The sequence below is a fragment of the Neofelis nebulosa genome, chromosome 6, assembly GCF_028018385.1.
Source record: "Neofelis nebulosa isolate mNeoNeb1 chromosome 6, mNeoNeb1.pri, whole genome shotgun sequence".
In the NCBI taxonomy this organism is placed as follows: domain Eukaryota; kingdom Metazoa; phylum Chordata; class Mammalia; order Carnivora; family Felidae; genus Neofelis; species Neofelis nebulosa.
This window is the reverse complement of record NC_080787.1, coordinates 91,311,355-91,332,103: the sequence shown is the minus strand read 5'-3', so window position 1 is coordinate 91,332,103 and position 20,749 is coordinate 91,311,355. Positions and strand designations below refer to the sequence as shown.

Sequence of the window (20,749 nt, the reverse complement as noted above, 5' to 3'; positions counted from 1 at the left end):
CAGTTACCACCTATGGTCACCCGAATGAAGTGCCTGTGGAAGGTACAACTTTAATGAAATAGCAGCAATTTCTGAAACAGAGTATGATAAGCATAATGATGCAAGGATGGTCAGGTAGGTTAGTTACCTACCTGGTTATTATTATAGAATAATAACCTTATTCTAGGTTATTAATATGATGCCCTGAACAAAACCATAACTATAGTTGAAAGAAGAAGTAATTATTATCTCCTTAAAGTCAAGTACTATACTCCTACTGACAGAGTCTAAGATTGGATCATAAATATCTGTATTAACTATTTTCAGAATACTAGCAAATAGAATTTCTAGGAGGTATCTCTTATGTCATCTTATTATTTTCTTATGCCCATGCCACTGGACAGTTTTACCAAGGTACATAGCTGATAAGCAATCACTTTCATTTTTCTAGCCTCTCAGCTTAGACTAAAAATCTAATTTTAGATTTTTCAAATCAAGAAATGTTCTATGCCGGAAAAGCACATCTTCAAGTGCATTAGTCATGTGGGATCATAACAAAATACCATACTCTGGATATTTCTTAAGCAACAGAAATTTACTTTCTCACAGTTCTGGAGGTTGGAAGTCTAAGACCATACCAGCATAGTCAGATCCAAATGAGCATTCTCTTCTTGGCTTGCTAACAGCTGCTTTCTTGCTATATATGTTCATATGTCCTTTCCTCTGAGTGCATGTGCAGAGAAAGAGAGAGAGCTAGGTCCCTGGAGTCTCTTCTTTTAAGAGCACTAAGTCTATCATGAAGACCCCACTCTGATGATCTCATCTAAACCTAATTATCTTCCAAAGACCCCCCATCTCCAAATACTATCACACTGGGGCTTATGGCTTCAATGTATGAATTTTGAAGGGACACAATCCAGGCCATAACAACAAAGTAGAAACTTTCTAGTAATTTGTTCTATCATGATTATATGCACACTCCAGTATGGGAAATAACAATGTTCATTCTGTTCCCACTTGCTAATCTTTTCCTTATATTTTTAAATTGAGGCTCAACTGACCAATATCAAGTAAACTTCCAGGATTAGCTCCACCTCTGATCTACTCATGTATCCTCAATAAATGCTTGAACTGATTTTAGGAATTCATATTTAATATAAGCTTTCCAAGGATAAAAAACAATTTCTTAAATTCTTTAGTAAATCTCCACAGTATTGAGTTTTGTAGTCTTTATATAGTAGATGACTAGTGAATAAGAAATAATTCAATGGAAATTATTAATTTTTCGTACCGTGTCACTTTCAAACCTTCTCCTTTTTTCAAAAACATACATATACTTATTAAGGTATCAGGCACTGTTCTAGATACTGAAAAGAAGCAATTAATAAAATCTATATGCCCTCCTTTATAGAGTTAATGGCCTAGATTGGGATATATGTATTGAAAATAATAATCACAGAGATGAAATATACAATTAAAGTTGTGATAAACACCTTCAGAAAAAAGAACTAAATAAAATGAAAATAAAGTTGTGGCAGACATTGTGAAGGAAAAGGAGATTGACAGATTACAATGCGGGCCTGACTAGCACAAAATTCAGGGAGGACTTCTCTGAAAAAGCCATGTTAGGAGAGATCTGAACGACAAGCAGATGACAGCCAAGCAAAAGGACAAATTCCAAGCAGAGGGAATAGGACAGAAAAAGATTCCAAAGCAGTAAGGAGCTTAGCCAGCCCCTTTGGGGTAAATGAAAAAAGAACATGTGGCTAAAATAGGAGAGAAAATAGATTATGATGAGCATGGAGAGTTATACAGGGACCACTTACAGATCAGTTAGAGGGGGTTAGATGTATTCTAAATGTACTGCACAGACACTGAAGAGCTACAGCAGGGAGTGCTGCAGTTTTAGATCACTCAAAGCTACTACATGCAGAATATGTTGATGGGAGACAAGAGGAAATAGACAATCAAGTTTGCAAGCTTCCACAGAAGATAGTTTAGGGGAGAAAAGATATTTGCTTAGACTACAATAACAATGGATATCTGAAAAAGCAGGCAGATTCGGGGTATATTTTGGAAATATATTCCAGAGGAATCAAAACGGAGGTGTAGAGGTTGACGCACATTTGCTTTCATACAATGCTTACAAACAGTATGTGCTTTCTATAACTGCTAAGACTCACAAAGATATCTTTATGTCTAATTGCCCCTTTATCTTTTGTCTAAATGTTCATTTCAAGTAAAAGCTAGATTTGTTTAACTTTGTACAACAACCAGCACAGCGTGATAACCATATTACAGTCTCTTAAATTCACTTAATAAAATTGTATCTAACAAGGTTCTGGGGTTCTTAGTGAGTCAATATTATAAATATTGAAGGAGAGTGTCACAAGGGACAGACTTTTAATTCAAAAGAACCTGACATTCTCTTTAAATGGCATTTTTCCCAAAAGTTAATATCAATTTTAAGGAATTAGGATGTGAACTCATAACATTAACCTCAAACACAAGCTTCTAGCAACCACCAATATCCCTAACTTTAGTGAAACCTATCTCTAAATTTGAAGTGAAACTATAACTGCACTTTAATGTTACAAATAAGATTTCTATGTGAAACATGCAGGACTTCCAAAATACATTGGATGCATAGAATGATGTTGCAAAATAAAACAGTTTAATAGTCAGATTCTTACTGCCTTTGAATATGGAAATATAAAACTCCTTGCTCCTAAGCTATACAGTCAGAAAAAAAAATCAAATGGGTAAAAAATAGTGTTAAAGTCATATAACATCCTTTAACTTTAAAAATCATGCTAACTTTTCTCTCTCCTAGAATGTCAACTGAGAAAGAAACAAATTGAATTACATAGCTGCAGATATTCTTTTCAATGTTTTCCTTACTAGAAAAGGGATAGATATTTTTTGAAAAAAGAAAGTAAGGGGAAAAGCCTAGTCAAGAGGAAAGAGATTCCAAAAGGATTTATATATATATACAAAGATCATATCTTCTCTATCAACCCACTTTCCTATTTCAACCCTGATCATTTTCTTCATGGACAATAAGCACTAACCTAGTGTAAAATAGTGTAGGAAGAGTATGTGCATATGTGATGAATAAAATACAAGCTGCACCCATTTTGGGTGTTTTTATCATTAACTGCTGTTGCATAAACTGAACATACAATGGGCTGTGACACTGGATAAATCATTTGTTTCCACTTGTTATTGATGACATTTCATAACTCGTTTGGGGCTCTGCTTTGCCCCGTCACTCGTGAGTTATGAGGTCATCAATCATGACTGGGAATAAATGATTTATGTAAGTCACCCTATTGTATATTTTAGGTACAGTATACAATAAAACACACACTATTGATTTCTAATATTGTTGCATTACGTTTATCATGTGTGTTTGTGAGACTGTGATCTTGTGTCATCTGCTGCAACTGAGTATGAGATGCTAAAATAATTTATGAGAAAAGAAATGTACAAAAATGACTCAGAGAATTCCTATTTTTAATTAATATCTTGCTAAAGCAATTTTAAAGGCCTCCTGAATTAAAAATACTGTCTCAAGTAAGGGGAGTTGCAGTTAAGGACATGAAGTCAATATATAAGGTCATGATTAGGAAACAGAAAAGGACTAAAGAGACCTTTCAATAGAGGATACGCCACCCTGAATAACCTACGGAGATACTGAAGACAAATCTCCCACTGAGAAACACTGTACTGTGTATCACACTTGAAAGGATCAATGGCTTAGTAACAAGAATACCATGGAAATACAAAAAAAACTTCTTCCAGCCATTTTTAGAGAGGAAAAAGGTAGAGTGGGGAACAAAAACCAAACTGCTCCCTTTCATTGATGAAAGCTTAGAACCTTTAACTATAATACAGGTTGAATTTGCAAAGAATCCACAAGCAAGTTTAATTAACATATTAATTGAAAATGAACATACAGTGATCAGGAAAATACTCTTACTTGAATGGAATTCTTTAAAAAGAATATAGCATCTTAAGGGATTGGAAAATTTTTCTTCTGCTTCCTTCCCATTTCATCCCCCAACTGACTTCTATTTTTTTCTCCTGATGAGCTTAAAACTATAAACATGATTTAAAAAAAAAATAAAACTACAAGAAAATGCAAAGAAATTTGAGGGAGGCAATCAAAAACATATTGAAAATCAAACCTAGAATAAGAGCATCAAAAATCTAGGAACTTTCAGCTATTTGCAATTACAAGAGTAATTGCTATTTTAACATGTTTTGCTTGTTCCAAAGAAACTCTGGTTCGTAAGCTGAAATTCAAGGAGTTTAAATCACCGCGAAATCTTTTAGGAGCTGATCAAGACTAAATATACAATCAAAACAACCTATTATCTACATATTTTAGTTGATTAAAAAAATAAGGTACTACTCTAAGCAGTACTACACAGAAGTTGTTGACCAGCTGGGTTCAATTCCCAGTGATGATAAAAAAAAAATAAATAAATATTTAATCTGAAGTATGAAGAATTTAGGTCAGATATAAAGAAAAAAATATTTTTCTTACAGGAAAGTATTAGATATTGACATTAGCTATTGAAAACAGTTGTAGAATTTTCTTTGGAAATTTTTAATAGTAATTTTACTTTTTAGAATGGTTTAGGTTTGTCCTACTCTAATGGCCAAGGGCTGCATTATAAATTCAAATAACTTCTCACAATTCCTTTCACTGCTTAATCCTATGATGATACTAATTAATTAAGAGCACTGTTTTATAGAGCAACAGCATAAGAGGATTGAGAATTTCAAAAGTGAGAGTTGGTAGCTTTTATTGACTAGTAAGGTGATATATGAAAAGCAAGTCAGAAGTCCACAGTTTAGCTAAAAATTCTCAGTTTAAGTCCAATATTATTAAGAAATATTTCATTTTTGAGGTTTTTCCCTAGATTTTTTCTATTTGCCTTAATTAAGTATAAGATTTCTTAACCTACAGCATTGACTGGGCTTTAAGGGAGTTTAATACCTGAAATTGTATTAAAAAGTTACATATGATAAACACATATGATAAACACATATGTATATTTCTGGGGAAAGAGCTCATGACATTAAACTTTATTCAGAGTCCAGGTCTAGAAACAAAAAAGATTAAAAATTTTAAAAGTGATTACAAACCACTGATTCAAGAGGCTGTCATTCACAATCAAGTCTATTATCCATCTTTCCAAATTGTTTATAAAATTAATCCCATTTTTTAAAGTTATTCTTTTGCCCCACCCCACCCCCACCTTTTTTTCCCCTGCCCCCACCCCACTCCATCTCTCTGTCTCTTATGGCCTTGATTGGTTTTGGCAATTGGTCAGAATAAAGTACTTAAACTCAGTGGCTAATTTTTATATCTTTCAAGTGTCTTTGGATAAAAGTCTGATTGTAAATTCAAAGTATGAACTTAACTAAAATCACTTTTTTTCTTGTATGCAGATACCAATTAGATGTGATCTGCCTTCTCCCCTACACATAATCAAAAGAGTAGCTGCTACTTAAATGTGGAGGAAACTCATATATGGAATCAAAACAGTCACTGAAGAAAAAAAAATTCCTCTTCTAAAACTCAAGGGTAAACTTTGTAATGTTTTAATTTCAGATTTTATATTTTTAATGATAACAGTGCCATGAGCTATGGGAATATTATCATTTGATATAAGGAGACTACAAAGAGAGGCAGACAGTGTAATTAGGAAGCATCTTTGCAGATATGTATAGTAAGTGGTACATGATCAATTCAGGATATTTTTTGGAAGGAAGAAAGGAAGGGAAGAAGGAAATAAGAAAGAAAGAACAAAAGAGAAAGGAACAGGATATAAACCTGGCTTAATCAGTTTAGAGCCATTTTAATGAGCTTGTTCCCCAAGCATTAGAAATGCTGATGGAACCACAGCCTATACATTTGGTCCTTTACCAGGTTGGGTATGAGGAGACTGGGGACTTAACCCCAGCTCTGCTCCTGACTCACTGACTGACCTCAAGCCAGTTAACCCATCTGTTGTTTTTCAGAAGGTGATGACTTGGAGACTGTCTAGCAATTGCTGTGCATTAATGGGGTGACAGTCAGAGGAAGACGCCTGGGGCAGAAGAGCTTCAGTGTAAGGAAATCAGCCTTTACTGCTCTGCCCAATCATGTCAGCACCACTGCTCTTTCAAGGGGCTTCCCGCCATTGTTGCTCCCTGCTCCGGAACACCCCATGCTGCCAAAGCCACTGCAGGGGGTCACCTTTAACAGACAACCTCATTTTCAAATTTCCAGACCACTAAATCAAATGAACCAGTGCAAGAGTAATTTTTTTTTAAGGTTGCCAGAGAGATGCATAGAAGAGTTGCCTATCTTGGGAAGAGAAAATTACAGCAGGAGTCTCGCTTTGTGATGATTGGAAAAGAAGATAGATCAGAAAGCAGCTTCTTGAGTTTGGGAATTATTTAGATTTTAAATTGTGTTTTGCTCTACATCAAATTGGATTAGATTCCTTGAATCTTCTAAGACTTTGATCCAGCCCATTTCACATTTACAAATTAAAAGGCAGCTTCAGCAGTGAAAATCATAGAAGATACAACAAGAAAGCTTTGAGGGGCATACAGGCAGATTTAGCCTAAAGGCCCATCCACTTGTGTAGTGTCTCATACCAACATGTTTGTGCTTTGAGAAAATACACTCAATTCCTATAATGCTAAACATTCTTCAATAGAGAGGCATGCATTCATAAAGCAGTTGTATATCTACAATCCTTTATACTGTTTCATGTTTCTGAATCCAATAGTAATTTAGTCTATTAGAATCAATACCCCTAGTTCATAAAAGCAAATTTTCAGGGCACTAAAAGTGTTGTACAAATGCAGACCAGTTAAAATTTTAACCAAAGTTAAAATAAATGAGTGTCATATATTTGACACTTAACACGTCCATGACAACTAGGCTCACCCTAAACAATCATGCAGAAGTGAAAGCAGTGAGGAAAAAGAGAGCAAGAGGGTAAAACATTCAAATCTAAAAGTTTACAACGGTAAATATAAGTGTGCAGGAATACTTAAAGAAAAATCACTGATCTCCCTATGCATGAGCAGGAAGTTTGAACCTAAATATCATCCATCCAAACTATAAAGGTTAGACCAGACATCCGTTAAGAAATAAAAGGATCATCAGCTAACCCCAAACAGAATTCTTCAGCATAGTACACTCCAGCAACTTCCCAATGCCACAATGTGTGTGCAAGCCTTCATCAACAGGGTTTGAAAAGCACTGCTATTCTCCAGATAGTGCTCACTACATGAACGCTAACATAAATCAAAAATACTGGCATGTGTTCCCTGTAGTCACTGCAGCTTAATCCGCTTACTCTAACCCTTCCCACCTTCACACAGGGTCATCTCTCCATGTAACCGACATATTCCCCTTTCAAAAATCTTTTTTTTCATGAAGGTTTATAAATGCCTTATTGATTTTCCACACAAGGCCAGTCAACTTCTGACTTCACAAAAGGAGTTGAATAAAGTGGCTGAACCCACTGCTGTTTCCCTACCTACATAAGTAAAGTACCACTACCCAGTTAATTTTAGTTCTACTCACTGACCTGGTTACAGGAGCCATCATCAGCCCTGGGTCCCCAAAGACAAAGACCCTTCTGTGCTCTTGCCTGACTACAAAGTTGCAAAACCAGTGGTCAAATAATTGCTTAGCCTGCTTGATTCTTCACCACCCCCTTACACCATCTCAGTCTATATACTGCAAAAAAAAAAAAAAAAAATCTAGATGCATCTTCTGAAAACTTTCTTTTGATATGTGATCACCTTTTCAACAAATCAGTCAAAAAAGACTGCGTCATGTATCTTCTGCATTTAAACATTAATATTAAGGTTATAAATTTTAAGATGTTTTTGTCTCTGACTTCACTGATAATTTTCCACAATTTTTAAGAAAATATTTATTTTCTTATCTTTATTATAGATTACTTTTTATTATTTTATCATAGGTTATTAAGATTTCAGCTATTTCATAGTTTTAAATCTTATTTTATTTACATTCTTTTTAAAAAAAATTTTAATGTTTATTTTTGAGAGAGACAGAGACAGAGAGAGACAGAATGCAAGCAAAGGAGGGGTAAAGAGAAAGGGAGACACAGAATCTGAAGCAGGCTGCAGGTTCCCAACTGTCAGCACAGAGCCAAACACAGGGGTTGAACTCACAAACCACGAAATCATGACCTGACTGAAGTTGGATGTTCAACCAACTGAGCTACCTAGTTGCCCCTTTATTTATTTAATTATTTATTTATTTATTTATTTATTTATTTATATTATTTCATTCACAATTTCTTCTTAGTTTCCATTTTCTTTTTTTAAACAAAATTAAGAATTTTCAAAAATGATCTGGCATTGAATTGTTCCTGCTTTAGCAACTGAACTACAGTATAGGCAAAAATAATACACACATTTTATATATATATATATATATATATATATATATATATATATATATATATAGTGGAAAGTAGTAAATAGGCCTATACAGTTGCAAAGTTTCCACATTTTAAAGTAATACAATATTAATGCTAATTAAACTGAAAAATTAATGATATATATTGTAATCCCTAGAGTAACCATTAAATATATATGAATTCCAAATACTCTAAAAACATTTCGATGGTCCAAGTAAGACAGCAAAGTAAAAACAGAGGAATAAAAAACAGGAGGAAAAAGAGAAAAAATTTTTTTTAAATGTGACTTAAATCCAACCACATCAATAATTACATTAAATGTAAGTAGATTAATAATTCCAATTAAAAATCAAAGATTGTCACAATGGATTTTTTTAAAAGCAGGACCCAAGTCTATGCTGTATATATGAGATGAATTTTAAATACTAAGACACAAATAATTTAAAATTAAATGGATCAGGGTTGGGGGGTAGTGCCTGGCTGGCTCAGTGGATTAAGCATCTGACTTTTTTGATATTGGCTCAGGTTATGATCTCACAGTTTGTAAATTCAAGCCCTAGGTTGAATGGCCACACTAACAGTGTGGATCCTGTTTGGGATTCTTTCTCTCCCTCTCTCTTTGCCCCTCCCCTAATTGCACACACTCTCTCTCAAAAAAAAAATAAATAAATAAACTTAAAAAATGTATAAAAAATTAAATTAAATTAGATGGGAAAAGATATACCATTTAAATAGTAAATACAAAGCTGGAGTGGCTATCATAGCAGCTTTATTTATAATAAACTAAAATTAAAAAGCCTACATTCTAATAAAAGGAAAGTGGATAAACAAACCACAATTCAACTGTGCAGTCAAATGCTAGTTGGCAATTAACAGGACCTAACTGCTGATACACCCAAGTATGGATATATCTCAAAAACATACTAAGTGAAAAAGATTCGCTCAAAACAACCTACTGTATGAATTCCATTTGTATTCCATTCTAAAACAGGTAAAATTAATCTGTAATGGAAAATATCAGAATGGTAGCTGTTTCTAAGTGGGCTGGGCAGGGATTGACAGAGAAGGGGCATGAAGGAATTTTCTGGGGTCATGGTAGTGTTTCACAGGATGATCCTGGGGATGCTTATACAGGTACATGTAATTATCAAAAACTCAATGAAACTACACTTAAGAATTCTGTATTTCATTGTATGTAAATTTTACACCAAAAGAAAAAAATGTGAATAGAACACAAATTAATGATATGCATGCTAGGTGTTAGGGGAAATTGTACTGATGTCTGCACTTTCATTTGAAATGCATCAAAAATAATAGATGAATCGAAGAATGTAGGAACAACTAAATGAATAGATCTGGGACAAAGCAATATACTAAAATGTTAATAGAAGCATCTAAGTGGTAGTTACATGGTGATCACTGAAAGATTCTTTCAACTTTTCTGTATGTTTAAAATTTTTCTAAACAAAAGTTGAAAAATTACATATTAAAACAAAAATATAAAGAGGGAAGATGAAGAGGGGTACACAGAGGGCTAAATTGTATCTGCTTTGTTCTTGAAAACACAAAATGGTCTGAAGCAAATAGAGCAAAACATTATGATTTTAAAGACCCTAGTATTCATGGGTATTACTTGTTGTATTATTCTCTTTTCTCTCTTTTATTCATATTTTTCTTCATGCTTCAAATGTTTCATAATTTCATTTTTTATAAACTATAAATGGAATGACTGTAATACATTAGAGTATGAAGGGCAATGGACTGAATCCTGGGACCTGGCATTTTAGCACTCACCCAATCATTAAGGGCTATGAACCTGGTATAAAGTGACAAAAATCTCCCTGACCTTAGTTTCTTCATTTGTAAAATAAGAGAATTAAACTGAGTTGATATATTAGAGATTAATTTCATCTCGACAACTCTATAAACCTAAAATAAGCAAAAATAAACAAAAGTGTATTTTTAGGAATTGCTTCCTGTGAAATGTTATACATGAGCCCAAATACTCAGAGTTAGTCATACAAGTAGTCAGAGAATAATTTTGTGCATAATGGAATCACAATCTTTACATTTTTACTCAGCCTACTAAATGCAATAAAGTAACATATAAGTAGGGGGTTAATCATTACTGAAGAGCCCAAAGCCCAGAAAGAAAGACAAGCAAAGTTTAGTTTTTAAGACATAATTTCTACTATTTATTCTTCTCATAACTTGGGGTCTTGGGAATTCCATTTTAAGCCTCACTTTTTTTATCCTTACATTATGGGGATTATAGTCAATGACCTTTAAGAACACTGCCAGCTCTAAGATTCTACAATTAGAATTCTATTTGGGTTAAATACCTGTGAGTATACATTACTAAACGTTTATTTATCCTCTCATAACCACTAGTACTCTACCTTTTTTTTCAAAGCCACTCAAGAGTACTGTCATTATCAATCCCCACCAAACAGCTACCCAGAATTGGTGTTGTTAGTGAATTATATGCAGTGGACAAATTAATCTTGTAAAACTATTGGGATTAAAATTTTCAATGAGCATTTAGGGATATAAAAATAGGGTACTTCTGAAAATCAAACAGCATGTTGCCATGTTACCAACTAGTACCATCTTTTGGGCCTGCCATCATGTTCCATATGTACACAGGAAGGAAAATTAGAAGCAAAAATGAGAACTTGATGTATTTAAGGTCGATACTTAGCTGCTACTTGGTAGTTCCCAATCCCTTTAAGGAAATTACTTGACTGAGCTTGAAACACTGTTTTTGGTTATCAATTGAGTTAGACATTTAAGACCTGTCTTTCTGGCCACAAAATGAAACTTCTATCATCTTTTTCCAATACAAACAAGCAAACAAACAAACAAAAAGAGTAGGACCAGGGAAGGAGGAGATTTTTATCCTTTAAATTCATGTATTCTTTATCGCTTCTTGGCCTTTTGGTCAAGTATAAATTCACATACATCTTTAACTCTTACCAATGCAACTTACCCATTATATCTTTACAACTATAATTCTTTATGAAAGAAGAGGATTTCTAAAATGTAATAATTATTGCTACTTCTCAAAAAAAAAGTGTCCCTCTTTAAACAATGCTATAATTTCTTTTCTGTGAACATTCTAATTTTTTTTAAAAAATTTAATGTTTATTTATTTTTGAGAGAGAAGGAGACAGAGAGTGAGTGGGAGGGACAGAGAGAGAGGGAGGCACAGAAACCGAAGCAGGCTCCAGGCTCTGAGCGGTCAGCACGGATCCCAAGGTGGGGCTTGAACCCATGAACCTTGAAATCATGACCTGAGCTGAAGTCGGACGCTTAACTGACTGAGCCACCCAGGCACCCCCGTATGAACATTTTATTTTGAATAAAAAGTTTCTAAATCCCATTCAACAGGGCAACACATCTTACCTGAAGATAAGTTTTTCAAAGTTTCTAATATAATCTCATTTCTCAAAAATTGAAATGTTTGCCCATGGAGAAATTTATGTTTCTGGAAATACAATGCCATATTGAGACTTCTGCTTTTTAAATAGATTAAGAACAATTTCTTTTTCCTCTTTGACTCTTTGCTATTTTCTTAGCCACTTGATCTTTTTCTTTTTATTTCACGTATAATTTTTCTCCTTTCTTATACCTAACTTATGTTAATTGTTTCCCAGTGTCCTAATACGGTTAACATTTAAGTCCTCCCCAGTGGAGTCTAGTGGAGGAATGCATTCCATTGTGCAAAAAAAGCTTTTGCCAAAGAAGCTAAAGAGAAAACAAAAAGATCTGAAGAAACAAATCTATTTTTCCGTCATTACGTGCCTGAAAGGAACCTGCCACCTAGAAGAAAATCTGTTTAGTTTTACAGTATAACTAATTATGCATGAGTTTAGACCAGAATCCCTAATGTTCAAAGAAACCATATTATGCCATAGAGTAGAGCCATCTTTCATTTTTAAGAATTGATATAGGCTTCTGGTAGCTGTAGAGTACATTTGCCCATCATACTCATAACAGTTTTTTGTAAGCTACGAAACCAAAGGCCAATGAAGAATTAATAATGGCTACATCCAATAGATATTAGCAACTACAGGGGAGGCTTCAGGTTTTTGCTTAATATTCTGCATGCCCATCTCTAGTTAGTCTAAATGCATTTCAAAAAAAAAATCGGGATGCACCCCTGTACCATTGTTTTTAAGCCCCAAGAAAGACATAAATTTAACAATAAACATTAACTAAAATGGTCCAGGGGGGAAAATATAATTTTTATTTGTTTGTTTGTTTGTATGTTTGTTTCTCAAGGGGCAGGCAGAACCAAATTAGTTGGCTCTCCCAGAATCAATATGTAAAAGTGTGAAAAAGAATGTCAGTATTTCTGTGGCTTATATTTCTTTGAGAGGGAGGAAAGGGGACATATTCTCTGTGTTTTACATACAGTTATAAGCTCTAGATGGTCGTTGGATGGGATTTGGAAAGGGAGGGTGGGGGAAATGCAGAGCCGCATGAAGACTTTTATTCTAGGAGTATTCTAAAGGTCAAGAGATTTCTGGATTACCCTCCCCACAAAAATACATAAAACTATATTTCTGGATTATCCAGAAGATAGATGAAACTACTGCCCATCTCCTATCCCATTTATTACTGACATATCCACTTTATTTTTTTTTAAGGTTTATTTATTTATTTTGAGAGACAGAGAGAGAGAGCCCATGCACATGAGCAGAGAAGGGGCAGAGAGAGAGGGAGATAGAGAGTCCCAAGGCTGGGCTTGATCTTACAAATCTTCAGATCATGACCTGAGCCAAAATCAAGAGTCAGACCTTTAACCAACTGAACCACCCAGGCACCCAGACATACCCACTTTAAAGAAAGAAATTCTGCTTTCCTTAGGATGGGAGTGTGCAGAAGACAAGTTCTATTACCCCACACAGAGCTCTTCTAAACCTCTCTAAGCTCAAGTCAATAGTAATAAAAATAATTTCTTTATTCCATTACTTTGGACCAAAAAAGACAGAAGAATAAAAGAGAAAAAATGTCGGGGATGCTTAATGTGGCTGCAGGGCCTATGTATATAAGTGAGGCAAGAAAGGAAGACTGCTAATCAAATAGTTAGACTTGGGAATCACTGTTCTGGGTGAAGTTGCCAGATCCCTTCCATGTTTGTAAAGACACTCAGTTAAATACCAATTGTGTTGATAAGTTGTGTCGCCTATTATCTAAAAACAGTTACTAGGGGCTCTTACGGACTCAGTCCCTTGGTTAAGCATCCAAGTTCAGCTCAGGTCATGATCTCATGGCTTGTGAGTTCGAGCCCCACAACAGGCTCTGTGCTGTCAGCTCAGAGCTTGGAGCCTGCTTTTAATTCTGTGTCTCAGTCTCTCTCTGCCCCTCCCCCGCTCGATCGTGCGCTCTCTCTCTCTCTCTCAAAAACAAACATTGAAAAATTAAAAAAAAAACAGTTTTATAAATAGGTATTCTTTCTATCTTACCATGAAGCTAGAATCCACTAGTTTTGGGTTTTTTTTTTTTTTCATTCTTTCATCGTAATATTGGGTTCATAATCCTTTTGCTAGACATTGTTCTCCTCCCTCCAACTGTTTTCACAACCAGTTCCAAAAGAGAAACAGATAAATCACGTGAAGGGAAATAACTATAGATTTGGAAAAACAAACATAATAATTCCTAGGGACACAAAGAATCAAAAAGATCATTTGAAATGCTATATCTCTATATTTGAAAGTGAAACTGTGCTGAATACTATTAATAACAAGTTAAATAAAACACAACAGGGGCATTTACAGTCCAATTAGATTATTAATGAAAAAGTAAACTATTTCTTTCATGCCATAAAATGCTATTTTCCATATAGAATATGTATCTTCCTGGTATATAATTATTCCTTCTAAACAATTTCTTTTCTGAAACATGCTGTTAACAGTGACTGACAATAGCGACTGTGTGTAAAAATACTACAGACACAGGTTAGTATGTTAAAGAAAAGACTAAACATATTGTAAAAGATAAGGAACCCATAATGGAAGAATTAAGCAATCAAAATGCATTTATAAACACTTCTTTCTCTTTTTCCTCCGTATGGGCAAATAGAATATGACTAAACATGAAATTCAATTTTCACTGTCTTCCTAGTCACAGGTCAACAGATCCCTGGGTCATGTGGCTTTGCTCCCAACTGGAAACAGAGAATAAAAGCACTTTTCAGACTCTTTTCAGGAGGTACAGTCTTGAAGCCACCACTACTTGACACAAATTAAAAGCTGGATTCATAGAATTGTCATTTGTACAGAGATGTCTAAATTTTATGAAGTCCCTGTATTTCTTTAGCCTCTGTGATCTGACCCTGGATTAGGTTAGACTACCAGACAAAATCTAAACCTTCTTCTACTGACCACCTGCAAGACTATCCATTGCCCACCTGTAACTAATCTGTCAATGTCGATTGTCAAGGAAAGATTGCAAGTTTGATGAGGGCAGGGTCTACATCTCTAACATTACCATTCCCCATCTGTTTTGGTTCCAGATAACACATAAGAGACACTCAAAAACGACTACTGAAAAAAATGAACAAACCTAGATTAGCTTTCACAGACCTCCTTTACCAAGATGCTACATGACAAAAAACTAGTTCTCATTACACTGGTGTGTGTGTTGATCATAGGTTACAGTTAAGAAACAGATTTCCCTGAATTACACAATGCTCTATGAAAACCCAGGAGTTAAATTTCCCATGAGCCTGTGTACCTGGAATAGTTGCACATCTCCTGAAGAATCAGTTTATTCTCTTGATGATGATTCTACTCATCTTGGAATTATTTCCATCTTTGTGTTGGTTGTTAGAGAGCTGAGGACTAAACATGTGGCTCACTTGTGACCAATACATAGGGCTTCAGAGTGGGCATTTGGTTCCATAGTCACACTTCATGCTCTGCCCTTCCTTTCTCTGGCTTTACCTTGGCTTCATTTCCCTCACTTTGTTTTAAATTTATGTTATGTATCTTTGTAAGCCACCTTAATTTCTTTTTGAATCAAGGTGGAATGTAAATAAATTGATTTTTTTCCTTTCATGTAGAAGTTATTAACTTTGCTGAAGAAAAGAAGAGGCAAAGAAAGACATAATATAGACTTTGGCAATATATGGCTGATTTTAAAAGACCTTGGGGATATCTTGGGAAGAGAAGATACTATTTCTATCCCACATTGTATAGTTTTAGTTTTATGTACATCACAAGGCAATTGCACAACGTCAACCCTTTTTATTATGTTACATCAAGAATGTTAATACTTACCACTTATTTAAAAATAAAAACAAAAGAATGTAACTGGACCAGAAGCAGCTTAGCTTTTACTTATGGTCAGAACATTAGGAACAGGGAAAATTAATGAAACTATAAAAATATATGGAAAACATTGATATCAAGTAAACAGAATGGCCTCTTACTATTTAATTATGTTTAAAGACATGGGGTCCCTCCTATTCCCATGCTCCTTTCTTTCACAGAGTAAATTTTCAATTTCTCATAAGAGGTAGATTCTCAGGAGACAGAGAAATAGACCAATGCTAGATAAGAGCAAAAAACTCACAATTTTTCTAAGAACTCATACTTGAGTTAAATAGTTTATTCAGAAATGCAGTCACATTGTATCATAGTCTGACAAAATTAGGATAATAGTTAATCTGAATATAGAATGTCCCTATGCTGCTATTGCTAACCCTTCATCTACCTAGCAAGTACATTTAACTAAAAGGAAGAAACAGTGACAAAGGAACACACACACACACACACACACACACACACACACACACACATACACTTACATATCATCATCTGCCCCCAAATAGCAAAGGCATCTCTGCCACAAGAACCTTGCCCATCTCTGCTCCAGGTTCAGGTAGAGAACTACTGTCAGTCTATTTTAGAACTCCCATTTAAATTCTGTATGTCTTTATAAATGCAGTTATCATTACCATTGTTGCCTTATCACTCTCTATGATTGCTCTCTTTCAGTCAAGTACAAAGGCAGCCTGAATATAAATGTTTTGTCATAAAACTGCTATTCAAATAATAAAAAAGGGTTATAATAGTACTAAAAATAATTTACCCCCAAGGCTGCTGCATAGACTGTCAGTGTGCAGATTTGAGGGGCACAAAACACCTCCAGCCATACTCTCACTATCCTCTGAACTCTTCCACTGCATCTGAACCCATATTTGCATGATTTTAAAAATAATTTAGATGTCATTACATGACTAGGATATCTAGAAAATTTTTAGCATTAGATTAAAAAAGATACAAGTTATTTTTATCACTATTATCATTACTGTACTTAAGAAACATGGGATAAATTAGAGTGAGTGTTTATATCTTTCAAAGGGAAGTTATTTTTTAGTTCATTAGTTTGGGGCAAATGGATAAACACGTAGTACATATATGTGTACGCACATATAAGGTACACACATATATAGATACACATGTGTCATACACATGCATACAAATTATACACACATATCACATGTACACACATATCATATACACATATAGCATATACATAGCATGCATACGTATATGTCATGTGTACATGCATACATATAAACACATATATCCTATATATCATATGTACACACTCACATATAAAATCTTTACTCTGAAAATGCTTTTGTTGGTATCAGGACTAGCTGTGCACTGCCACCCAGGGGCTGTCTACAACATTTTAACACTGCTATCTTGCCAAGAGGCATTCAAAGTCATTACCGAATGCATCCTGGACAGTCCTTCATGGTAGCTGTTAGCATTCCCATTGCATATTCCGGTAGCTTTGGTGTCATTTCCCATAGCATGAATGCACATTGCAGAGAAAGGCAGAGAAAAAGAAGGGAGAAAAGAATGCCAAACAAGCAAAGGACCACCTAGAAGGAAACAAACAAATTATACTGACAAGGCTGACAAGGGGGAATAAGAAAGAGAGAAAGAGGGGAAGGAGGAGGTTTATGGGCTTCATGCCCACTGCTCTGGGTAAATATCCCTCCTTGCAACAATAAAGACAAATAAAGTACAAAGAAGGGATAAAGCAGAAGATTACAGACCTGGCCGGTGTTTGATAAATGGCACTCTACTTCACTCTGCTTATTGTGTACTTCATACCTCACTCCTGAATATGGAAGAGAATTTTATTAAAGATTTAGCCACGGTGGTGGTGGTGACTGGCTCACAGTAATTTTCCTACAAAGTAGTTTAATCTATCACAGGGCAGACAGTGCACCTTCTTACCATGTATCATATCTGTCTATTGAGTAAGTGCTATCCAAATCCAATTTCTTTTCATTTTTGGAACCTGTGATGCATATTCAAGATACACTTTCGTTTTGTCTTTGTCCTAAATTGGGTGCTGTATGAGATGGGGACGGGAGGAGTACTAATAAAAAGAAAATCTGCACTCTAAGGTTTCTATATCATTCTGGTCATTTTTTGTATTTTACAAAAATAAATTGCATAATTTCAATGGCATATAATATTGGTCACATGTGGAGTCACCAGGACCTTTCATATTTATGGATATGAATATGAAGCATTGCACCACTGATTATGGAATGAACTTAGAAAATCATTACAGTCAAGTTCCGGTTTTGAGCTTTGTGAAGCACACAGGGGTTGTTCCATTCGATAATGAGATGACTCGTGCAATAATAGGGAAACTGTTTCGACCAAAATCATTCAGCAGTTCATTACGTGGTAAAATGTAAATCCAGAAGTGTCATAAGCAAGGTACTTTCAGAGTGCTCTGTTATGGAATCACAGAAATTAGAAAAGCCCCGTGAGGTCACTCACTTCATCTGTTCCTGGTATCAAAGTGCTCTGAGCAAAATATTTTCAAATATAGAGTCCATGCTCCCATCATGATATTCTATTATTTCTCCTTTCATTGCATTACTTTATTTCACTATGATGAATTGTTCTCAACCTGACAATTGTTTCCTTTAAATGCTATTGGTCTTTTTGTAACAAATAAGTAATTCTGCTCTTACTCAGTTACAACAAATCCTTCACACTACTGTTAAACCTTGTTATTAGACTCTCTTTAAAATTGACCTTAAATATGTATTTTTTTAATTATAAGGTTAATTAGCATGTATTTTAGCCAGAAAAATTTACATTTAGAATCACAAATTATTATTGTCTTATAGTCTCTTGGAGGACCCAGAAACCCCACAGTCAATTCCCATCTACGAGTAATTTAAAAGTTACATCTTGTCAATTTCCAGCTGTTTCTACCCTCAACAACTTGGACCCTTTCTTATTAGGTCCCAAAATCAAATATAAAATTTTAAAAATACTAAAAGTAGCTCTTTATTAGGAAAACTTTGAGCCCCATCCACCTTGTCCAAGTCCTTCAATTTAAAGATGAGAAAATAATTGAATCCCAGAAATTAATTTGTCTATGTGGTCAAACAACTGACTTATAATTAGAGGAAAACATTTTAAATCTAAAAGACCTAGTTTCAGATCCTTCCTCTGTAGTTAACTAGTCCTGTGACCTTGGGTGGACCATTAACTTTCTGAGCTTCAGTTACTTCTCTGTAAAATGGAAATAGCAATACCAAATCCATGAGTTTGTCATAGGAATCCAGAGAAAATATTTAAAACACTATTATCACAATGCCTGGCACACAGTGCTCAGTAAATTATATCAGTTAGTCACAAAACTCAACCTAGAAACCACTGTTCAAGGGAATTTATTTAGCCACATAAATTCATGCTATCTATCATCTCCATTTCCCCTATATACAGTTGACCTTTGAACAACATGGGGGTTAGGGGCACCCGCACTCCATACAGTTGAAAATGCATGTACAACTTTTGCCTCCCTAAAAATTAAACTACTAATAGCCTCCTGTTGACCAGAAGCCTTACTTATAACATAAAGAGCTGATTAATACATATATTGTATGTTACATGAATTATATAGTGTATTCTTATAATAAAGTAAGCTAGAGAAAAGAAAATGTTATTACAAAAATCATAAGAAAGAGAAAATATATAGTACTATACTGTGTTTATGGGAAAAAATACACATATAAATGGACCCACGCAGTTCTAACCTGTGTTTTTGAAGCGTCAATTGTATTATAAATCAGAGCTCATGATAAAGACAAAATTAAGCATGCATCTAAAACTATATACAAGGTATTCACTTATCAAGCCAATAAAAATTTATTACAGCTAAAGATGTTTTTAAAAGTCTAATTATAGAAAATAGAACCATTTGGATATTGTCTGGGTTTGGGGGAAATAGGAAGATAATAATCAGTAACATTGGAAATAACTTGATTTTTCACTACTTTCCTAAAACATATTGACAACAAAATGTTTGTGCAAACACTTTTTAACATTAATACTATTAATACTATTTATGTATGTTGCTATTTTGAAATGAAATGCATTTTGGTGTGGGGGGTGGGGATGGTGTGCTTGGGTGGCTCGGTCGGTTTAGCAGCTGACTCTTGATTTTGGCTCAGGTAGTGATACCACAGTTCCTGAGTCCGCATTGGGCTCTGTGCTGACAGCACAAAGCCTGCTTGGGATTCTGTCTCCCTCTCTCTCTGCCCCTTCCCTGCTCAGGCTTGCTCTCTTGCTCTCTCTCTCTCTCTCTCTCTCTCTCTCTCTCTCAAAAATAAGTAAAGTTTTTAAAAAGTTAAAAAATAAAAAATAAAATAAAATGCATTTTTCATATTATGAAACTAATACATGTAGTGAAGAAAATTTCCACAATATAAAAAAAAAATCATTCATTATCCTACTACCCAGAAATAATTGCTTTTAATATATTGGGGAAAAATCTTTGAAATGCTTTAAATATATATTTTATCATAATTATACATGCAATTAGATTCATCATATGTTACAGAGATATAGATTATATACTATTTTATAACCTATCTTTTTCCCCAGTTATAAATGGTAAGCATTTTTCCATGCCCTTATATATTCTTGAAAACATTATTTAAGTGGCATATCATAGGGATTTGTCAGTACTCTGTTTAACTTCTCTCCTAAAATATTTGTATTGTTCTCAGTAACTGTGTAATAAGCATCCTTTAATTCTGTGATTCCTTTTGAATAGGATTTTCAGGCATTTATTTAACTAAAAACTCCTTGAAGCCACAGCTCTCGTCCAATCTCTATTTGATTTTATTGCAAACATAGTATGGATTTTTGATAAGAACACATTTAAGAAATATATTCCTATCAATTAATATTCAATTAAAAAAACATTTACTTTTCCAAACACCAAAAAACTAACACACA

At 34.4% G+C, this 20,749-nt stretch overlaps 2 long non-coding RNA genes across 2 annotated transcripts in view; one reads left to right on the top strand and one right to left on the bottom strand.

Moving 5' to 3' along the window:
* LOC131514588 (uncharacterized) overlaps positions 1–20,749 on the bottom strand; it is a 286,512-nt gene that overhangs the window by 85,599 nt on the left and 180,164 nt on the right. The window lies entirely within an intron of this gene.
* Positions 5,447–6,288, top strand: LOC131514589 (uncharacterized). The gene is made up of 2 exons (XR_009263145.1): positions 5,447–5,578; positions 6,016–6,288. It is a non-coding gene; the product is annotated as an uncharacterized LOC131514589 (long non-coding RNA).